Below are 11687 nucleotides of genomic sequence, written 5' to 3' on the forward strand. Positions count from 1 at the left end.
TATTGGTATGAAAAGTCAAGTGCAATGCTTGTGCACTCTTACCTTTCCTATTTGTTGACTACGATTAGGTTAATCTAAAATAGATTTATTAGCCAGTTGCATTGTATATGAGCTGTGATATTGATATCAATGCTTGCACTGATACCAACCATGTTAAATGCAATATATCGGTGATAGCAGCAATAGGGTGACCTGACCAGTTAATGGTAATGTCAAAATACAGCGGCGTAGTTTCGAATTTGTTAAATTATGTTGCATCTGATATACGTTCTGCAAATTTCTGAACGTATATGAAAAGAACACTCAATAATAATTTAGTATATCCCTAATGTAGTTAATTAATCGTTATCATTGTTTGATTTTGTTAAAATCAGCTCACGGTCATGTGATTAAAAATTTATTTTTATTATTTTAATTTTAAAAATTAGAAAAATTAGTACATATCACAACTTGCACAAGATTTGTATTCTCAGCTATTTGTACGGTAAAGTGTTGCAAACAACAAAAAATAACATGAGAGCTGACAGTTCAGGGTTATCAAAAATAGAGTGTTAAAAATATTGAAGACATAATAGCTTGTTTTCCAAACAGTAAATTATATTTTCATCTTAATAATTTTATTAATAGTCAAAATTGACACATTTTAAATCCAGTCTTTCTGAATTAGTGATTATTGATGTATGCACATTAAGTTTTATGATATCTCTGGCATATTATCATTTTTTTCAAAAGTATAACTAGTCTGATATTAACAGTTTTTTTGTGCTTAAATTACAAGATATTGATATAGAGAATATGTGTTTTAAACATTAGGGAGGGGTGCTGCATACTATAAATCTCGAGAATCAATTTAATTATATATAAGTCATTAATTGAAGAAAAGTATTATTTTAATTAAAGAAAAATACATCTTTTTAGGTGCATACACTTTTATTTTAAATAATAAAATCGTATTTAAATATGCGCATATATTCAGTTAAAATATCCGGAAATGTTCATTTAAAAAGCCTGGGATTAACCGTAAGTGTTAAAGACAAGCCTTTAAATGGATTGTAGAAATATTTTTTGTCACTGCATTGGCAACACTGTTCTTTTTACCCACAAGGAGTTTTAACATCACTTATTTAGTTTGTTAACAGTGCGCGATTTCGTCAGCCCATCTTAAGTATATTTTGCGATTTTTACTATGGCTAAAAATATCGAACAAGGAGTCTGTATTAAATTTTGCATTGCAATTAGAATTTCTTGCGCCGAAGTACTAAAAATACCAGTTATACCAGTATATAACTGGTATAACTAAGAATACCAGTTACATACCTGTCCTTAAAATTGTTGTAAGAATAGACGAATAGACTAGTTATCCAAATATTTATTTAGATACTTCATTATTCGTAAATACTTTTTTGAGACTGCAAGTACCAGAGATTGAACTCATGCCCTGCCAAATTTAAAACTTAGGGTCAGCGTTCATTAGCCAACTAACGCAAAGCCGTACTTGAATTGTATGTTCGCTTTTTTTTCTGAAGTTTTATTAATTTGTTGTAAAATATGCTAATAAATTAATTATATTTAAAAATAAATTTTAATACATTATTTATTTCGATTTTACCCGCCACTGTGTGTTTATCGTAAATTTTACATGTAAATTCAATGAAAAATTTTCGATTGTTCTAATTTATTTATTTTTCGGCACATATTTCATCTAAGGTAGTTGTGCTTGCCGCCCTAGTAAAAACGGTTTGGGAAAGGCCACAATTGGATTGTGGTGCTATTTATTTAACTTATCGGCTTTAGGCTAAGGTGCGTGTAGTCACACTAAATTTTCGCACAGTTGAATATTTGGTCTCTGCTAATACAGGTTCACATAGATATTTGGCAATGTAGCTTTTAGCTATTTGAACTATTGGCGTTTCGGATATATTGTTTTATTAATTTGAAAAACAATTCTTGTTTTTTTAATTTCTATGACAAAACAATATTAATTTGTTAGATAAATATTATTTTAAGCTTAGATTAATGAGCTACGAATTATTTTTGTTATTACAATCAATTGTTTTGACTAGAAATTTATGTTTATTTTTATTATCGTCAAAAATAGGAAATTTAAAATTAAATAAACTCTGTTAATTGATGGAAATCGCTGAGCAAATAAATCTCTTTAACTAAATTATAAATAATACCTTTGAAACGTGTTTAAATTATATGCATATGTAAAATGATAAAAACTAATGCAATTTACAAAAAAAAAAAATTAATACAATTTTTTAGAGAAGTAAAATAATAAAAAAAAAATAAACAATAATTTAATTGAAAATGATGACTGTAAGAGAAAAAAAAAATTACATATGAGAATATGATAAATACCAACATTAAAATAAATTATACCTCTGAAAAAAAAAAAATACTTTTATGTAAATAGAAAAATGCCATAGGTCCTTGGCTATGCAATATATTTCTCATACACTTTAATATGAGGACTTACCTTAATGGTCATATTAATGGTTTTTGCATAGCATTCGCGCGAGACGTGCCCTACTAAGTGCACAACCGTGAACCACAACGCTGCCATATGTCCACTCCCATTCCAGTCAAGTTGAAGCTTTACTAAAAACCAAAAAAAAAAATTTTTTTTATATATACAATATTTATATTTTAAATCTGTCTTTTGTAGACTTTCTTAAAATGCTATTGCAAAAATTTCATTGCATGAGTAAGAATAGTAAAATTGAAAAAATATATATCCTAGGCTGCATATTAATATAATTTTTATTTTACCAACTCGTATGCAATTCTATTTGAAATTACTCATACCACAGGGCAAACTTGACGATAATCATATGTTTCGTATGTCAGCTTTAACCATCTTTTAGTTTGTTTTATATATACGTATTTATACACATTATACTGTCTCTCCGTATGTCCGTCTGTCTATTTGTTTATGTCTTTAATATATTTTTAGTATTTTTTACGTTCATTTATTCGTTTATTCATTTATGTATTTAGCTTGATCTGTATGTCATAATTCCTTAAAAATTTCTAAAAATACATTGCATAAATTCCATTTCAATTTGCTTACTTCTACGTTCAGTTAGAAAAAGTCACATTATTAAATTTTATAGTTTAATGCCGACAATTGAAGGTAGAAGAACAACGGAAAGTTGAGCTGAAAAATACGTGAACTGAAAAAAAAAAACTTCATATAATTGCATTTCCTTAAGACAATCATTGTTCTTACCTCCGCTTAGGTTTCGTTTAGCTTGGGTCGGTAAAGCTTGATGGTAAGGCTTGATAGCCTGGCTATGGTAAGCCATCCAACAGATATGCCTGTTTCCAGTCGTAAACTCTTACTTCCTCTACTCTCGCATTGTTTTGGTTTCTTTGGGGCTTTTCTGACTTTTCTGGCTTTTGTCTGTGGCAGCATATTTCATAAATTATTTATATTATTTTTGTTCTGATTTTCGAGTTTCTTCACTCACTTGAAGCTTTTCGAAATCATTAAAATTTCTTGCTTTATTTTTGTTCTGAATTTTGTTTCATATTTGAATGTAAATTTTTGGTTTTATAGCAAGAAGTTGCATTCTGAATTTGTACTTTGTTGTTTTTAATTATTGTTTTAGTATAGTTTCGACATGCATTTTTATTGTTTATGTGTTTTTTAATTGTTGGTTTATTAAAAATAGTTGGCAAATGTGTTGGCATGTTAATGGATGGATTCCCTTTTGCTTTTACAAATAATTTTAAGTCGGAAGAAAATAGGAAATAGTGCAAAATTCCATAATAAAGAAACTCATTCTTTATGAGTTTCAATACAATTAAAATAGTACTTATGATTTTATGTCAATAGAACTTAGTTTGAAGCTTTGAATAATAATAATAATTAAACTTTGCTCATCATCAAAAAATCTGAACTGTCTTATATTGAACATATTTATCTATAAGAAGATTGACCAACTGTCTTCTATCAGCTAGTTCTTACAGTTTACCATAGGTTAGATTAGAGTAGGCTATGTCGGCGATCCCAAGGGATCTTCTAACGCCGACAGGCCTGTTGTGTTATTATATAATTAAAAACTCAAGGGTTACTACCGCTTAGAACCGCCTTATAATGCAAAGCTTATAATGCTATCCAGAGGGAGGTCTTGCAGTTCGCTAAAATTCGCAAAAAAGAAACCCCTAAAGTGTTACGCCAGTGCCGCGCATATTGCGGAAAGAAACAGACCAGATCGCAGGCATTTTCATCGTCCTCACCGCAACTGTGACAGGCATGACTGAAAGGAAGATTTAGTCTCCTAGCATGGTTACCTAAAATATAATAAACTGTAAGTAAACCTACTGTAAGATTGATATCTCTACAGGGCATCTTAATAAGAGAGTTATTGATTTCCTTGTATAATATTGATTTTATTTCTGTTTTAACAATAGATTTTAATTTTTGCAGTCTATATGATGAGATCTAAATTCACATTGTTATTATATATTATCCTATTCACTCAATATCTGTTTAGAAAATTACCGGTATATGAAACTTATTATCAAAAATTTTTTATTATTTTATACTTCTTAAATTTTTACAGAAATATGCGAATCTATTAATACCGCTTATAATTTCGCTTATAATTTCGCTTATAATTCCGCTTTGTATTAGGATGAGTAACAGCAAAACTGAAAAAATTCTTTCTTGTAAAGTGAATTTCATTGAAAATAATAGTGTCATTTTATAGATCTTTCTGAAAACTAATACAGATGTGGGATCCAAACATGAAGGACCGTATGTTTATTAAATAAAAATGCGCCTTTTTAATATCCATTCTGTGAACTTACTAAACAATCTATTAGTGTTATTATGGGTTAAAAATCAAAACCGTTGCTTGTATTTTGACTTTTCTTCCTTTTGACCTTAGTATCAAATATATTACCTTGGACCTAAATCCCATACTTCAAAATTGTGCACAACTAAATTCTTCCAAATTTGCTTTATTTTAATTCTTACATAAATCAGCTTGATTTTTTATATTAGCTTGCAAAATGGAGTAGGTCTAAAAATTCTTTATGTACTACGACACCATATGGGTATGTTATACCTCTTGTGGAACCTTTTAGGTTTTTTTTTAAAAAAACGGACCAGATGTTCGAATTAAACTCCTTTAAAGTTCGTTTGGTTTTAATGTACTCTATAATGTACTCTAATGTCTTTATAGTTCGAAAGGATTTTTCCATTGACTACGTATAATTTATATACATAGATGCATGAATACTTCTTGATAAACTTTATAGGTATCATTATCATTAGTTCCATTTTAGAAAGGTGGTAGTTAACAGTGCTTTGCCATATTAAATAATCATTATTTAATCGTTAACTTAGTTAACTCAGATACCAGATTTTCATTGCTTTAATTTAATTTCAAAGAGGCGTATAAAGATGGAATAAACTATACAGTAAAAATATACATGCAAAGTATAAAACAATATATTTGAAATAAAAAACTATAAAAACTTATTACATAGAAATAAAAATATTTTTTTTACGAATTTTACTAATAAATTTAACTAAAATACTCCTTTGGTACCATAAATTTTAATAGTTTGGCAAAGGCATTTGTGTAGAATATGCGAGCGTATGGAATTATTTCCTGAGTACTTTATTTTAAGGAACATACATATATTCGGATTTGTATATAAATATTGTTTTGAAAGTGTTAATAGTTTTTTCTGTAAAGAAAAATATTGAACGAAAAATAGAGTGCTGATATATGTTATAAACACTCTTAAAAGCGATTTTTAAGGACATTTAAAAGTTCTGTAACATACTACCTTCTTAGCATCGTACTTATACTAAGTAATACACTTTTATTTCATGTTACGTACTTTCTATTATTAACTTAAGAACCCTTTATAAATTTGCTTCAGTATTAATAAAGTTTAGTGGAAAAATTTGTATAAAACCAAGAGTTTGTTGACTACTCCTTTGCCACTGAATGCGTATCGCAGATAATAGATTTGGCGGCTCTTTTGTTCTCGTTGGTTGGTCGGCCGTATGTGTATCCTTTAGTCTTCCGGCAGCCATTAGTAGTTGGTAGTAAATAAAACATTACAAATATGTGCTGTAAATATGTTCTTTATGCGTTTTTATCTTCTCGTAGTTCACTTTATTACTTGACAGATGTTTACTGTGATTTATGCACTTGTAAGTGATAAAAATCATTAGTTCTGAGTTTTGTTTGTTGTTATTAAGAAAAAATTTGGTACTTACAGAAGTGAGATTACTTTAGAAAAAATATTGGCAATATAAACAAATTTTTGCAAATTAAAACAAAAAAATATTTTAAATAAGTCTGACACTATAAGTCTGTATCACATGAAATGTTGTTTAAAAATGTGTATTTAGGGTGTGTGATCAAAAAGTAATAGAAATTTAAAACTATACGCACTATATCTTGCATACCGAGCAGATTCCTTTTTTGTATATTAGTTGTACTGTTGTTAACACACATATTAACTATAATAAAACTGCAATACTAAGTTATGTGTTTGTCAAACAAATGAATAAAAAATATATTCTTTCTGTGGCAAAAAGCCGGATCAGAGAGTTTCTATGCAATTTTATATTAAAACAAAATTAAGTGCAGCAAAGTATTAAAATTGTTACAAACTCTTTAAACACTATGCTAGATTACAACCATCATTATTATATATTCATTCATATCATTATGAATGATATAAGCGATTTCGAGAAGCTTGAGACCTGTGTATATAAACACGTTCATCAATGATGAAAATATTGACAAATTAAATAGATTAAGCTTGTTAATAGAAAACTTGTTATTGGAAATGGTGCTAAATATATTATTTGACTCATATTAATCAATTTTTACGAGTATTTGAATATAAATGACTCAATATTCCAAAATATTCTATTCTGAAATACAATATTTTATTCTTATTCTAATTTAATTCTCTTCAAAAAATATTTTAAAAATTAGAATATAATTACAGTGTCATAACGTGTTACGAATAGGTATGAATTACTATTACCGCCATAATAGGCGGACTACTTTAAAAGTAATGGAATACAGTTTAAAGATCGAAAAATTCTTTTTGAAAAAGTTTCAAATTTTCGTTAATTTTAGTTGACACTTTGCACATTTAAGTTTGCTATTTAGTGTATAAGTTTTCCTTAATTTATTATTGAGTCAAAAAAGATTCATTAAAGTTATAGATACTTATAAATAAAAGAATAGGAACAAGAAGAACAAGAATTAGTATATTTATTCAGTCCTTCTGAATTTATCATAAGTGTATTTAATGTTAGTATTAGATAATTTCATAGGTATGCTAAAAGCACAATTATTCAAGATCTTCGTTCTGCTTTTAGTCAGAGATGGATAGCTTTAGAAGCGATTTTTCTTTTTTATCGTCCTTACAACTTTTACAGTAACCTGGGAACGGTACTTATAATCTCAGAGCTTATCTGTATAATGTTAAGTGACCAGTTATATACCCTTCGATCTGAACAATTCCCTCGATTTTCTTCTATGAAGTTTAGTTACCAAAAGTTTTAATTTAAATATACATTAAATAATTGTCTCTCCTTGTCGCTCTCTCTTGTTCTGTTTAATGATGCAGTCTTTTGACAATTATTTGCAGAACACTATCGATATTCTTCTAACGCTTTCATCTGTTGTCAGGAGAAAATTTGTAACTGCTTTGTCGAATAAATCGGCACTGTAGTTTTCGTTAATATCATTGTGTTTCAAAAGCAAATAATACACAATGACATTATTATACATAAGTAATAACTCTAAATGATATCATTATTTGATACAATGAGTTATTTAGAAATAATACCACGAAGCTTATGGATTTGTTGGCTGCCTCGCTATCCAATATATCATTTCAAATTGATTTGTGTTTGTTTTATATATTGTCCAGTGAGGTCGATATTTGTTCAAATTAAATTGAATTTTCAATTTTTGTCGAATGAAACTAAGTTCTGAATACAAACTATTGTTTTCAATAGAGAGATATTTCGAATAGTATTAAATTACATTAATAAAATTTTATATTATAAATGAATTGAATTTTTGGCTTTGGAATTTTTGAATTTAAAGCTGTTTTAAGTATTTAAATAATTAAAAAATATTTCTATATAAATACAACAATCACATTTTTTTCTTAAACCTTTTTACAACAATTTTTATCTTGAAGGCTTGTTAAATAAATATCCTACATATGCATGTGAATTTTATATCTTACACCATCATATGAATTGTATCTATTTTAGAAAAAGAGCACGTAAAAAATAATGATTCAGTTTTGTAGACGGCTTAATAGCTTTAATTATTAACCGCAGCACAACTCCGAAGTAATTTCACACTTGATGCTCTTCGTATAAAACTTAAAAGTTTATAGTTTACAATTTATTTAGTTTTGGGTTTTATTTATTTATTTTAAACTCAGGATACAATTTCGCGAAACACATGTCCAAAGTTTTTTTTTTAACAACTTAAAAGATTTATCTTTAGGACAAATTTTTTACATGTTACGATTTGTAAAGTATCTTTAAATGAAGTATTTAAGTGCATAAATTATACAAAATGAAAAGAGAAGAATTAAAAAAATCCACGAAAAAAGTTGAGTTACGCACCCCTGGGATGACTTTAAGCCAAAGTTATGAGATTTTGTCTATTTTTTCTTTGAATAAATTTTTTTTGCTTTTATGAATACATTTTTTCTTAATATTTTATTTTCTGGTTCACAACATTTATCACAATTAACAAGGCTAAATTACCGGTTAAAAAGCAAAGTTACCTTAACTTTTTTTTTTTTAATTGGCATTATTGCCACTGTTACTCCTCCCGTCAGTCGTTCATAGAGTCAAGTGGGATTGTATGGCTTTCACAGACCTTGCCACAAGTGCCAAAAATTGTAGTCACACTCTTGTCAAATTGTGGTTGAACTAATAAAAATGAAGAGAGAGAAAAAAAATAAATGTTCCACATATAATATTAAAATCCAGTATTCTTCATTGACACCGCCATCACAGTGACCAACAACTACAACAAAGGCAGTACTCCGAATAGCAGCAACTCCAACTCGAGGTTTGGCGTGATATTCAGCTTTATTAACAGCAACGTTGACAATGTTTTCCGAGCAGATTGGATTGGATTGGAATGGAGTGTAGAATATCGTAGTTGTGTGTGCCCTGGCGCGCGTGTCTCACCTGAGATATTTTAACCAAATTTGAGTTCTGTTAATTTTTTTCTTTGTGGTACTTTGGTTTCAAAAAGTTACGTCTGTTCAGTTAAAAAATTCTTATAAAATATGCAACAACAGTTATAATAAAAAATGCTATGCTTTTTATTTGTTTTATTTTAACAGTTTTATTTGACATTTAAACAATGAATTTTATTTTTATTGTTTTAAGGTGAATTTGGAATTTTAAGTCTGAACTTGTGTTCCGACAGTGTAGGCTATAATTTAATGTATTGTCGTCAGTTAATGTCAATATAATTTAAGAACCTCCTTAGACATTCAATAAGCAGAGATTTACATTTGTGAAAGAATTTTTTATTAATTGCTCAGATTTAAAATAAAATAATTACCTCACATTAAGGATTATAAATTGGAAGTAGTTTTTGTATTTACACTTCTTTTTTCTAGGTATATATGTATACGGATTCAGTCACATATGTGCTGTTAGAATGCTCTGCATTAACGCACAAACGGAATAGACTCCTGGGAATGTATACCCTTACGGAAAAGGCTTAGAGACCAACTCTAAACCCAGAAAGGGGCACAATAGACCCGAAGGTCGCAGTGCCACATCCCTTAATAAAAATAATAATAATATAACATTTAAATATATTTCAAATTAAATTTTAGTTACATTTCAACTATGAACTTATTATTATTTATTATTAAAGTTTTGATGTGATATCGCTCAACATCCGGTACTACGGCCAGAAGAGAAGTTCTATGGTACCAATTTCACTCTTAATTACACAAAACACTTTAAAACTTTGTGAACAAAGTCCAGCACCAAATCTAGAGAAGAACTCTTCATCTGTTCTGGTGACGGAAATTCCATATAAAATAAGTTTCTTATGTACATTGTTAAAGCTGGACAGTCATAAGGAATATGCATAGTAGTTTCCTCATCTTCGAGGCATAATTTGCATTCCGCATTAGCAGATAATCGTAGTTTATTTCAAACCATAATGACAGTAATGAAACCTGTTATTAAACTTAAGCAACCATTTGAGAATTTAAGAAAGTTCTTGCAGTAGTACGTATTGATCAGTGCTTTGCTTTGTCTAAGTACTGGGAAGTCTTTCCAGTACACCAGCCGCATATGATTGTCCCTCTGCTTAATTATTTGTTTTGTACTGGTTCAGTTTTTGATACAGTTCTGGCTAAGTGTATAGACACTAAATGTCTAAAGTAAATCTTAGGTTAATGTTCGATCGAAGACAGAAGAGAAGACATTGTTTGGAACCAAATTGGGAACTAAATATTATATATTTTTTTATGTTGCTCTTTTTATTTGATTGACATAATTTATTATATTATCTATATTCTTATTGTTTGACTTAGAAGTTTCGTTTACTGTTAAAATTATTTCAAAAACACTTTTATAAATCGAAAGGTAAAAATTGAATTCACTGAATGCTGTCAAGTCCAATAAATTGAATTCTAAAATTTCTCATTGCCAAAGTGCAAAATCCATGTCGGCAATAGTTTATGTAAAGTACATTACACATTAAGGACTTGAACTTATGTACTTTATAATAATAATAATATTTTTTTACACAATAAATACAACGAAAATGACAAATTAGTTAAGCAATAAAACTGGAAACTATTATTGTCGTCACAACTTTCTCTGATATAGAAAAGCCTCATAAATATCCTTTTCACAATTAACAATGATATCGCAAGCCAAAAATCCGTTGTATACCACAAATGTGTGCTTGACTGGTTCCGTCCGTCTGTCTGCCTGGTAAAGCCACCAATAATTGTACGTGTACTTGGGTGTCTCATTGGTAATAAAATAACGTTACGTACTCGTTTAATACTGACAATATGATTACGTAAAATATATTCTCAATTGACTCTACTACTCTATGGGTATGTATGCTTATGTGTGTATGGATGAATGTATGTATGGTATGAGCGTTATAATTCCTTTGGATAGTTGAGTATAAAACCAATAAAAATAAATATACAACAAATATACAATTTGGTTGTATGTTGTATGTTGATTGTTTATTTGTGGGAAAAATGAGTTTCAACTATAAAAATTGATTTGATATATTGGTGTTACTTACGACCAACAATGAAAAGTCAGTCAGTTCCATTTCCATTTCTCAGCTAAAATTTTTTTATTCAGCTTTTGCTAAATTACAGTTTGCAAAAAGTTTTGCTTTGAAATGTGTAGTTTTCAATTTGTATTTGAGTTCAAAACATGATATTTTTTGCGTGGTGTTTTCATAGATTTCTTTTTTTTAATATTATTTCTTAGGTACATTTCCGAGTACTTCAGGGGATATTTAAGTAGTGTAAGCAATTATTCATTTTTAAAAGTTTATTACTATATTTGAGAAGTTTATTGCATACGAGTGTATACGATTGGTTTAAAGAAATGTTGAAGATAATTTTTAGATATTACGCTTCGAGAATATTATGAC

The sequence above is a fragment of the Teleopsis dalmanni genome, chromosome 2 (genome assembly GCF_002237135.1).
Source record: "Teleopsis dalmanni isolate 2A chromosome 2, ASM223713v2, whole genome shotgun sequence".
NCBI classification, from domain to species: domain Eukaryota; kingdom Metazoa; phylum Arthropoda; class Insecta; order Diptera; family Diopsidae; genus Teleopsis; species Teleopsis dalmanni.